The sequence below is a fragment of the Bufo bufo genome, chromosome 11, assembly GCF_905171765.1.
Source record: "Bufo bufo chromosome 11, aBufBuf1.1, whole genome shotgun sequence".
Classification (NCBI taxonomy): domain Eukaryota; kingdom Metazoa; phylum Chordata; class Amphibia; order Anura; family Bufonidae; genus Bufo; species Bufo bufo.
In genome coordinates, this window is record NC_053399.1 from 37,319,448 (window position 1) to 37,332,325 (window position 12,878).

Sequence of the window (12,878 nt, forward strand, 5' to 3'; positions counted from 1 at the left end):
GTCTTCATCAATAATACTGAAGTGAAGCCTTTCCTTCCACACTGGGCAACCATCAGCATTTGAGATTCTACAGACGATCCTGGCTTGGGGGGTTGTTGGTCCTTGATGGTGTCTTGAGTTTATCCAGCGGGCCACCCCCCTGTGAAGTGAGTTATTTTATTATTAATAATTAGCATTTTTCGCATACTACAGTATATATACATTAATCCAATGTGATTATTGTCTACCAGCGAATCTGTTGTGGATCCAGTAGGGGGTCAATCGCTTGGTTTACCAATACCCATGGTTGTCACCTCACAGCACTAAACCGCCAGCCAACACTCTCTTGATCACCCTGCTGGCCTATTTGATTCTTTTCTGAAACATTTTGGGATTTGGCGTTTCTTATGGGGGTTAACTTTTTTTTTGACTAGTCTTGTTTGGTCCACTGGACCCCAGTGAACCATATTAGACCTTTATAGTCACCACCACTCACCTTTTATCTACACGCTGATCCCTTTCAGCGTAGCTACCCCTCTAGCTGCCTTCACCTTTTTGTACTTCACCATCTCGCTCTTATTCTTCCTTTTTTCCTACCCTCCATCCGCTGGCGCCTCCAGTTTTATCCTATCTCTTGGAGTCTTCCACTAGATTGGATTAACCCTCACTTTTTTCCTTTTCTTTATACATATATACTATCTATATATGACACATACAAGTTTAGTTGTGGAATCGCCGCTGTTTTGAGGTAACATCCATGGTGGAAGAAGCCCGCCACTTGTGGATTTAAACTTAGGAAGATTGTTTTTTGGCCACTCTTCTCAGAAAAGTGGTTAAACACTGCTCCAAGTGCACCCTATTGATGAATCTGGTGCACAATTATGGAGGTGAGACTTGTAGAGCGCGCTGGTGTTAGTAAATCCCACCTCTGGGACCCAATTTTTTAAATAAGTAACATAGTATGTGAGGCCGAAAAAAAGACATCTGTCCACCCAGTTTGGCGTGTTATCCTGCAAGTTGATCCAGAGGAAGGCAAAAAAAACAAACTGTGAGGTAGAAGCCAATTTTCCCCACTTTAGGGGAAAAAAATTCCTTCCCGACTCCAATCAGAATAACTCCCTGGATCAATGACCCCTCTCTAGTAGCTATATCCTGTAATATTATTACACTCCAGAAACACATCCAGGCCCCTCTTGAATTCCTTTATTGAACTCACCATCACCACCTCCTCAGGCAGAGAGCTCCATAGTCTCACTGCTCTTACCGTAAAGAATCCTCTTCTATCTTTGTGTACAAACCTTCTTTCCTCCAGACGCAGAGGATGTCCCCTCGTCACAGTCACAGTCCTGGGGATAAATAGATGATGGGATAGATCTCTGTACTGACCCCTGATATATTTATACTTAGTAATTAGATTTCCCCTCAGTCGTCTATTTTCTAAAGTGAATAACCCTAATGTTGATAATCTTTCAGGGTACTGTAGTTGCCCCATTCCAGTTATTACTTTAGTTGCCCTCCTCTGGACCCTCTCCAGCTCTGCTATTTCTGCCTTGTTCACTGGAGCCCAGAACTGTACACAGTACTCCATGTGTGGTCTGACTAGTGATTTGTAAAATGGTAGGACTATGTTCTCATCACGGGCATCTATGCCCCTTTTGATGCAACCCATTATCTTATTGGCCTTGGCAACAGCTGCCTGACACTGGTTTCTACAGTTTAGTTGGCTGTTCACTAAAATTCCTAGATCCTTTTCCATGTCGGTGTTACCCAGTGTTTTACCATTTAGTATGTACGGGTGACTTGCATTATTCCTTCCCATGTGCATAACCTTACATTTGTCAGTGTTAAACCTCATCTGCCACTTCTCTGCCCAAGCCTGCAATCTATCCAGACACAGGACAAATTCACGGCTATGCGCTTGCTCAGCTATTTTCATCAGTCGCATATTAGTAACTGAGGGAACAGCGCAGGCGCGGCCACCTCTCCATCCATGGCGGTGCGAGATGTGGCCCCCGTGCTCCAGACGGGTGCAGGTCCCCCCTTCTAGGACATTTATGGGATGACAATCCCTTTAAATGAACGCTGTAGTGTGATTGGTTGCTATGGTAACAACTAGTTTTCTATTTGTCAGTTTAGGTAATGAAGGTCCAATATGCGTACTACCGGAGCGCGTCCCTCAGGCAGAAGAGCCGGATTCCGACGCAAATCAGAGGAAACTACATTTCCCGACAAGCACTCGCACGCATGCGCAGTTGGATTGTGACGCTTCTCCCAGGTAACCGCAATCTCCATACAATTTAGGCATTCGCTAGGAGTGCCGGGGGAAGGGCTTGTGGTGGGCGTGTCGCTACAGAGCTTGGCCCCCACGTGATTGACAGCACCTCCTCTCTTTCACTCTGCCATCATTTCCCCTCGTGACCAATTAGAGCCAGGAAATCAGTTGCGAGGGGCGGAGACGTGTGTCAGGAGGAGGCGTGGTAGCGCCCAGCATGCTAGGTTTTGTCTTGCTTGTGTTGGTAGGGTAGCTTGTGACGTCGTGGTGCTGCAGTGATGGAGAGTGGGGGGAGCAGCCGGTGACCGTGGGGGGGTTAGTGGCGGCGGCGAGGCTCGGGACTGACGGGTAACGGTTCGTCTGTCACCAGTATGGCTGTGCATCACGTTACTGTTACCGGTGGATAGAGGTGACCTAAAGATCTCTTTTTATATTGAACGTGGAGAACCCCCCTATTTCCTAGATGAGTGGAAGGGTATGCAGAATGTCAGCCCTGGGCTCCAGATTGTACCATTGAGGTAAGAGGGGGTGCTGATGGGCTTTGGGTTGTGTGGTGTATGTGTGACCCTGCAGTGTGGTACATGGTGACAGAGGCTCCTCAGCATCTATGTGGAGCCATGAATCCTGTGTGTACACACAGCACATCCCCATTCATCCTTCATTGTGTCTCACACACAATTTTAATATCACATGCTAATTTTGTTCACATATATTTATTAGAAGGGGGTCATTAACACGATCGGACCAAAAGTGACAGATCATGTTGTCAATCGCGCTGTGTCAGTGGGCATATTGTATCTGTCAGATGTCTGGATCATAGGGATCGTCGCCCGCAGATCTCGATCTGGTCATTGACCTGAGTTCCTTTTTATCTGCCCTTAATTTCCATCTTGTGTTTTGTTCTTATTATAAATAAAAAAATTACTAGAAAATCTCCCTCAAATTCCTGAGAATGAATTATTGGGTTATGGGGTTTATAGACGCCCAAATCCTTAAGTGCAACCCCGGCGAGGTGTAGACGAGGGGGACGCAAAAAATGTGATCCGCCTGTATACACACATAGTAGGGAGGGGCCCACCAATCTGCCATTTCTTTATTGTACCGGCGGCTCTGCCCCTCCTCCCCTGTCATTACTGAACACGACATTAGTCAGGGGCCCCCATGGAGAAGAGAATCCCTATGGTAAAGCCAGCCTTCTCTTTTTTTCAATGGAAACCTTCTTGTCCGATAATGCCGGGTTTGATCGCATCCAATTTCTCGGCGTTCTGCTATTGTCCTCCACAGTGCACGGCTGTAAAATGGGAATTTATTTTCTGCTGCTTAGAACGGTATTTGTTCTTTCAAATCCTATTTCCCCCGATATCATTTAGGCTACTTTCACACTGGCGTTTTTGGCTTTCCGTTTGTGAGATCCGTCATGGGCTCTCACTAGCGGTCCAAAACGGATCAGTTTTGCCCTTAATGCATTCTGAAGGGAAAAGGATCCGATCATGATAGAGGCAATATAAGTCTTAGGGCAGCAATGCTGGGGGTTGTAGTTGGGCTTTTGATTTTCACCTGTAGTGTGTGTCTCTCTCGCGCTCTCTCTCTCAATATATATATATATGTATGTGTGTGTGTGTGTGTGTGTGTGTGTTTGTGTGTATATATAATTATCTTTATTTATATGGCGCCAACATATTCCGCAGCGCTTTACATACAATCAGGGGGTTCAAGTACAGAGTCATAAATGACATAGCAGAAAACAGGTCAACAATTTATACCCCTAAAATGCCCAGGCCCCTCATACAGGTTATACTTGCCCCACTCCCCGGCACCCGCGTTACTCCTGATACCTGCGATGCTAGGAAGGCTCATTCCCATGGCAGCCTGCTACTAGGGATGAGCGAATTTCCCTTTTCAAGGTTGGCGTACAAGGTTCGGGTTATCTAAGAATTCCGTTTCGGATTCCGCTACCACGGACAATAACTTATGGTCCGTGGTAGCGGAATCCATAACGAAATTCTTAGATAACCCGAACCTTGTACGCCGAACTTGAAAACAGAAGTTCGCTCAACGCTACCTGCTACGTAAGTTTAACCTGTATTAGGGGCCTGGGCATTTTGGGGGGCATTATAGGGGTTGGATAACCCCTTTTTAAAACAAGAGGGATGAGGGCCCTGCTCGCAAGAGCTTGCAATCTGATAGGGGTGACACAAAAGGTGTGTGTGTATATATATATGTGCACTGACAGAAGCATGATATATGTGCATGTAATCTACATAGCCTATGTACTGTATATCTAATCCCTTATAGACGCGGATCCTGCAGGCCGGTGTATGTAGCTTCCCTTTTCTCCAGTGCAGCAGACTTCCCCAACACATTAGATAGCCATCCCCTCCTCATTGCGGAGTAGAATTAACCCCTTGATTTCCCTGCATGCTGGAAGTACTTGCCCATCGGGGCTGCGCTCCTGGAAGGTTGCACCATGTGCACTTGAAGGCTGGTTCCATCAGGGACGAGCTCTGCGGTGGGGGAGCCATGCTGTTATTACCTTCTGGGTGTGTGCGCGCGATGACCAGCCACTTTCACTACACATGATTAGGTCGCTCCGCTCTTTCTTCTTGTGTTCAATAAAATCATTGCTAGATGTCAATTCAGGGCCTTTTACTAATCAGGTTAGATGACGGGACCAGACGTAGACTGCTGTATATCCACATCAATGGTGTATATAGAGAAGTAAGGGCCCCATAGCAAGGGTCAAACCAGGCCCCCCACCCAGGACAGAAGGGTTTCTGCCTAAACCCCTTTCAATGACCCTTGGGCCATTTTTTCACTGCTTCATTTGCTAAAAGTTGTTCCTTTCACACGGCCGTAGTGCTCCCGTGGCCGTATCGCAATACACGGGCCACCGGCCGTGTGCATTTCGCATCACGGATGCAGACCCATTCACTTGAAAGGGTCCGTAAATCCGGAGATGCGGTGCGGAACGGAACCCTATGGAAGCACTACGGAGTGCTTCCGTGGAGTTCCGATCCGTGCTTCCGTTCCGCAAAAAAATAGAACTTGTTCTATCTTTTTGCGGTACGGACGGATCACGGACCCATTCAAGTTGAATGGGGCTGGATCCATACCGGCCACCGCATGGACATTGCCCGTGCATTGGGGACCGCATGGACATTGCCCGTGCATTGGGGACCGCATGGACATTGCCCGCACATTGCGGTCTCCAATGCACGGAACGGAACCAATACGTTTGTGTGAAAGAGGCCTTAGAGGGTAGAGTCCTGGCCAAGTTTTCAGTAGAAGAGGAGATAATCCCAACTAAGACTGGGCCCCCTCTTACCCTGGGCCCCATAGCAGTCGCATGGTCTGCCGCTATGGTAGTGAACTTTTTACAGTTAATTTTTTTTGCACAATTCTGTAAATGATTAAAAATCAAATAGAAGCTGAATAGATTAGAAAAATAGTCCTTTCCAGTTGACTCACTTTTTGGAAATGGTTTACCCTATTTTTATAAATATGTTTTATCATCATTACTTTTATTAGCATGGTGTTTTGTGATATTTTTTTATTTTCATTCTTTAGGTGAAAATAGAAAGATGTCCATGACCCTTTCTTTTTATATGATCTTGTTTTGGGGACTGCATGGCAGGGACAGTCCTTAGAGTAAATGCAGTCGATGCTTGTCCGTTCCATAACGCAGCGCTGGAGGCTGGAGATGTTCGGCGATGTGAGTCAGATTTCTGCAGACGGTGCTGCTCGCTGTGATTTTTCACAAGCCCCGGTATTATGTAACACGTCCGGTATATATCCACCCACCTTGTAGATGCATAGTATAGTAACAGCATGGAGCATCTTGTGGGGTAAGATTCCTAGTGATGAGAAGCCTGAAGATTGAAGATGGTCTTTCTATGCTATTTCCAAGTTTCGGTCTCTAGTTACTTAAAGGGAACCTGTCATCGGGATTTTGTGTATAGAGCTGAGGATATGGGTTGCTAGATAACTGCTAGCACATCCGCAATACCCAGTCCCCATAGCTCTGTGTGCTTTTATTGTGTAAAAAACCCGATTTGATACATATGCAAATTAACCTGGCATGAGTCCTGTCCCTGAGATGAGTCCAGCGTGAAGGAGTCCAGCACCGCCCCTGCATCCCCCGAATTTTCCTCATTGCTCCCCGACGTCAAAAAGCTAGAGTGTCGTAATCTCGCGATGCGCGAGCTAGGGCATGCGCAGTTCATTCCCTGAGGCTGATGCCAGCACAGGGAAGGAACACTATGCCGACACTGCGCATGCGCTAGCTCGCGCATTGTGAGATTATGGCGCTCTAGCTTTGTGACGTCGGGGAGCAAGGAGGAGATTCGGAGGATGCAGGGCGCGGTGCTGGGCTCCTTCACGCTGGACTCATCTCAGGGACAGGACACATCTCCCATACAGGACTCCTCTCAGGTTAATTTGCATATGTATCAAATCGTTTTTTTGACACAATAAAAGCACACAGAGCTATGGGTACTGGGTATTACGGATGTGCTAGCGGCCATCTAGCAGCCCATGTCCTCAGCTCTATTCCCAAAATCCAGGTGACAGGTTCCCTTTAAGTTGCCCATCAATGGTCTGTCTAAGAGAAGGTTCCTGTCCAAGCTTTAAAGGGGTATTCCAGTAACTGTAAGGGTGGGTTCACATCACGTTTTTCCCATCCATTTAACGTATGCAAAAAAGTATACGTTAAAGGGGTTGTCTCACTTCAGCAAATGGCATTTATCATGTAGAGAAATTTAATACAAGCCACTTACTAATGTATTGTGATTGTCCATATTGCCTCCTTTGCTGGCTGGATTCATTTTTCCATCACATTATACACTGCTCGTTTCCATGGTTACAACCACCCTGCAATCCATCAACGGTGGTCGTGCTTGCACACTGTAGGAAAAAAGCACCTATGTGCTCTCCCACTGTCCCGGCCACCAAATAGGCTGGCCCTTTTTTCCTATAGTGTGCAAGCACGACCACTGTTGATGGATTGCAGGGTGGTTGTAACCATGGAAACAAAACAAGCAGTGTATAATGTGATGGAAAAATGAATCCAGCCAGCAAAGGAGGTAATATGGACAATAACAATACATTAGTAAGGACCTTCTATTAACTTTCTCTACATGATAAATGCAACTTGCTGAAGTGAGACCACCCCTTTAAACGGATTCCTCAGACTCGTGCCATACAGTGGCATCTGTTCACCATAGAGTTACAAAAAAAAAAGTATGCGTTTTTTTACCGGACTCTGCAGGATATAAGAACGTGGTGTGCTGTGTTTTTGTATCCTTTTTTTTTTTTTTTCTTCTAACGTATACGTCAAACGTGATGTGAACCTACACTTAGATCAGTGGGGGTCTGAATGCTGGGACCCCCACTGATTACAAGAATGGAGGCATTCAGAGTCCCCTATTTGAAGCATGTGTAATACCGCGCTGTTGGAAACATGTTTGGGGTCTGCATTGATGCCTGCATGGTATGAGTAAGAAGTGTGGGCAAGAATTTTAGTGGCACCTGATGTGGTTGCGGCAACCACGGCAGAGCCTGACCTACCACGAAGTGATAAATTGCCAGAGGCAGCCAGCTGTGCCTGCACGCTCCACTCATATTTGGGCATAACACAGTCTTGGGCTCTCTTCGTACTTATGTTGTAGGCTCCTACAGCAGAGTCTGTTGGCTGGTTGTTTCTGGCATGTAATATTACAAGCTGCAACCACTATGGAAGTGTGAACAGAGGCCTAGATGTCAGCTTCCCCCATGCAGCGGAAAATCATGGTGACATCCATGGCTGCTGCCAAGATTTGGGAGTTGTCGTCTTATTCGGCCTTCACATCATCTAAAGTGACTGTCCCACTGGACAACAAAATGCAATATGGTGCAGCACTCTATACATTCCACTTTTTTGGGGTTGTAATGCCCAAACGAGGTGGGTTACTCCCCAATCTTTAATCCAGAATTTTATTCCAAAAAATGTGCAACAGCATGCTGCAGCACTGCAAGGGTTAAAGGGGTTGTCTCACCTCAGGCATTGTGGGCATATTGCTAGGATATGCCCCTAATGTCTGATAGGTGTGGGTCCCACCTTTGGGACACGCATCTATCTTTTAGAATGGAGCCCACAAAGTGAAGGAGGGTGCACCACGCATGCGCGGCAGTCTTCTATTCACTCCTATGGCAGCCCCAAGGAAGTGAACGGGAAGCGCACAGCAGCCGCCGCTCCATTCACTTCTATGTGGCTGACGGAAATAGCCGAGCCAGCTCTCAGCTATTGTCGGCGCTCCCATAGGAGTAAATGGAGGGTGGCCGCCCTTGTGCGGTGCGCCCTCCTTCACTTTGTGGGCTCCATTCTAAAGACAGGAGCGGGTCCCAGAAGTGGGACCTGCACCTATCAGACATTGGGGGCATATCCTAATAATATGCTCTCAATGTCTAAGGTGAGACCACTCCTTTAATTTCTTTAATTTATTGTCCTGCGTTCAGCTGTTTGACTAATGAGCACATCAGCCCTCCTCTATGTGCTGGGCTGTTTGTTCTACTCCTTGCCTGAGCAATAGATTCCTTTTGGTTTCATTTGCTTGCTAGGTCCTGCAAAAGAGCTATGAGGCTAGGTCTACACGACGACATTTGTCGCGCAACATTTTGTTGCACCAATGTCGCGCAACAATTTTTATAATGGCAGTCTATGGTGTCGCACTGCAACATGCAACATGCTGCGACTGCGACGCAACAGTCGCAGAAAAATCCAACGAGATGGATTTTTCTGCGACTGTTGCGTCGCAGTCGCAGCATGTTGCATGTTGCAGTGCGACACCATAGACTGCCATTATAAAAATTGTTGCGCGACATTAGTGCAACAAAATGTTGCGCGACAAATGTTGCGCCTTATTTGTCGCGCGACTTATTGTCGCGCGACAAATGTCGTCGTGTAGACCTAGCCTAATCCATCTGTACCGATTTCTTCCTGGATCCTGACAGTTCGCCGTACATACCCTGAGCTACCTGCATTTTTTTTAAAAGATGGCATGCTATATGTGCCATTTATGTGGCACTGTTTGAAACTTTCTCATTATTCATTGCATTTTTCTTTTTTTGCAATGAAAAATGCAGAATACAAATGTTTGTCATTAGTAAAATATAAAGCGCCATACAAACATGGGAAAACCGCACACATTCCGCAACACGTGCAGGTGGCCTAAAGGTTGTTTCTGATGTTCCCATGTTTTATTGTTGTACTCGGCATAATGATTCCCTAATAAAATGATCTTTCTATGAATATTACAATCATTATTTTTCTCTGTCGCCCGCCTACTGCAACGCTTGTTGCTAGGCAATGACCAGAACATATTAGTCCCATGTTCAGCAAATACAGCCTGTGAGAAAGGGAAAAAAAATCATTAGGGACCCGGACTCCTCCAGACTTGTTTTATATGGCATTTACTGGTAAATACAAGTTTAGGAGATGAGACTGATGAGTTGAAGTTACGAACATAAAGCTTTGGCGAATTTCATCACTGAATTCTTACAGTGGTAGAAATGTGAAGACAAAGCATTATTTTAAGGAGCAATTCCCTCGAAATTTCCTTTGACAGTGAACATCCTGCATTACAAAGCAGGTACAGATGGTCTATTGACAGGGGTTCTCTTGTTCTAAATTGCTGTCAACATTCCCCCAAAAAGTGACAGCCTCTGTGTTGGTGTCCGTAGGGACAGTCATTTATCACACAGGAGGAAATAGTCAAAGAGATTCTGTCACTTCCGACCCCCTCTCCCCTCAAACTGCAGAGATGAGTTAATCGATTAGGGCCTCTTTCACACTTGCGTTGTACTCCACTTGCCGGAATTACACTCCGGATCCGGAAAAACGCAAGTGTACTGAAAGCATTTGAAGACGGAACCGTCTTCCAAATGCGTTCAGTGTTACTATGGCACCCAGGACGCTATTAAAGTCCTGGTTGCCATAGTAGTAGTGGGGAGCGGGGGAGCAGTATACTTACAGTCCGTGCGGCTCCCCGGGCGCTCCAGAATGACGTCAGAGCGCCCCATGCGCATGGATGACGTGATCCATGTGATCACATGATCCATGAGCTTGGGGCGCCCTGACGTCACTCTGGAGCGCCCGGGGAGCCGCACGGACGGCAAGTATACTGCTCCCCCGCTCCCCGCTACACTTTACCATGGCTGCCAGGACTTTAGCGTCCCGGCAGCCATGGTAACCACTCTGAAAAAGCTAAATGTCGGATGCGGCAATGCGCCGAAACGACGTTTAGCTTAAGGCCGGATCCGGATCAATGCCTTTCAATGGGCATTAATTCCGGATCCGGCCTTGCGGCAAGTGTTCCGGATTTTTGGCCGGAGCAAAAAGCGCAGCATGCTGCGGTATTTTCTCCGGCCAAAAAACGTTCCGTTCCGGAACTGAAGACATCCTGATGCATCCTGAACGGATTTCTCTCCATTCAGAATGCATTAGGATAATCCTGATCAGGATTCTTCCGGCATAGAGCCCCGACGACGGAACTCTATGCCGGAAGACAACAACGCAGGTGTGAAAGAGCCCTTAAAAGGGGTTTTATCCAGGACTTAGGCTACTTTCAGATTTTCGACACTGTGATTGACCGCCAGTTTCAGCAGACTGGGTTCAGCCAGCAACATGCAGTGGTTTGTGTCCGGCGGATTCTCTGCACTTTTGTTGGAATGCAGCTGGATCCAATGGGCCGGCGGGCATTCCAGTTGCATCCGGCAGTGCTGAATCCGGAGAATTCCGGCAGGCTGTTCACTGCCGAACAACATGCCGCAGATGTGAAAGTAACCGTTGATATTGATGGCCTTTCCTCAGTATAGGTAACGAATATCAGATCAGTGGGGACCGACGCCGGAAACTACGCAGTGGATGGAAGGCTCCGTACACTGTGTAGTTTCTGACACCAGCGTACTACAGCTCCGCTTCCACTCACATGAATGGGAGCTAAGCTGCAGTACCTCAGCACGACCACTATACAGTAGACAGAGCCTTGTGTTTCCACTTCTGTACTGTGTAGTCTCTTGTGCTGGCAGCTGACCAGTGCCGGGTGTCAGACCTTCACCAATCTGATATTGATGACCTTTCCAGGGGGCAAGCCACCAATACCTAGTTACATAGTTAATACGGTTGAAAAAAGACATACGTCTATCAAGTTCAACCAAGGGATAGGTGGGGACGCGAATCCCAGAAGGAAGTGAGACTCAGATTTCTACACGTTTTCATAAGCATTAATGTTGTTTACTTTTAAGAATTCATCTAAACCCTTTTTAAAACTGTCCACTGTTCCTGCTGTGACCACGTCCTGAGGAAGTCTATTCCACAGATTCACAGTTCTTACAGTAAAGAAGCTTTGACGCTTCTGGAGACTGCACTTTTTCCTCTCCGGTCGGAGGCAGTGCCCCCTTGTCTTTTGAGGGCATTTTACATGGAACAGTTTTTCCACCGTATTTTTTGTATGGCCCATTTATATATTTGTATAGGTTAATCATGTCCCCCCTTAGACGTCTCTTCTCAAGACTAAATAAATTCAATTATTTTAACCTTTCTTCATAACTAAGACCCTCCAGGCCCCTTATCAGTTTAGTCGCTCTCCTCTGTACTTTTTCCAGCTGCAGAGTGTCCTTTCTATGGACTGGTGCCCAGAACTGGACTGCGTATTCCAGATGAGGCCGCACCAGCGCTTTGTAAACTGGTAATATTACATCCCTGCCCCGCGAGTCCATGCCTCGTTTAATGCATGACAATATCCTGGTGGCCTTAGAAGCAGCTGATTGACATTGTATGCTGTAATTTATTCTACCATCTACAAGCACACCCAAATCCTTCTCTATAAGTGGCTCTCCCAGTGTTACATCCCCTAGGACATATGAAGCACAGAGATTATTACTACCAGGATGCAGAACTTTACATTTGTCCACATTGAACCTCATTTGCCAAGTTGATGCCCAATCACTCAGAGTGTTCAAGTCAGCTTGTAGTATGTGGACATCTTCCATAGACCGCGCAGTTCTACAGAGCTTGGTGTCATCTGCAAAAATAGAAATTGTGCTATTAATCCCGTCCTCAATATCATTAATAAGTAAATTAAATAATAAAGGGCCCAACACTGAACCTTGGGGTACACCACTTATAAACCAGGACCATTCTGAATAGGAATCATTGACCACAACTCTCTGGACACGGTCCTTCAGCCAGTTTTCACTCCAATTACAAACTATACTTTTCAACCCTATAGACCTTACTTTACTTATTAAGCGTCTACGAGGGACAGTATCAAAAGCCTTTGCAAAATCCAGAAACACTACATCCACAGCCGCCCCTCTGTCCAGGTTACTACTCACCTCATAAAAACAAATCAAGTTAGTCTGACAACTTCTGTCCTTGGTAAACCCATACTGGTTATCACTTATAATATTATTTACAGTCACATACTCCTCTATATAGTCCCTAAAGAGTCCTTCAAACATTTTTCCCACAACAGAAGTTAAACTAACTGGTCTAGAATTACCTGTGAAGGACCTAGATCCTTTTTTGAATATGGGCACCACGTTTGCCTTGCGCCAATCACTTGGCACTGTACCAGTGCCTAGAGAATCT

The 12,878-nt window shown here is 46.4% G+C and overlaps 1 protein-coding gene across 2 annotated transcripts in view; it reads left to right on the forward strand.

The window, feature by feature from the left end:
* The first annotated feature begins 2,483 nt into the window (after positions 1–2,483).
* TTBK2 (tau tubulin kinase 2) overlaps positions 2,484–12,878 on the forward strand; it is a 112,441-nt gene continuing 102,046 nt past the window's right edge. For both annotated transcript variants that reach the window (XM_040412380.1, XM_040412381.1), the window contains exon 1: positions 2,484–2,769. The gene's annotated coding sequence lies outside the window, so the exon portion shown is untranslated. The remainder of the gene's footprint in view (positions 2,770–12,878) is intronic.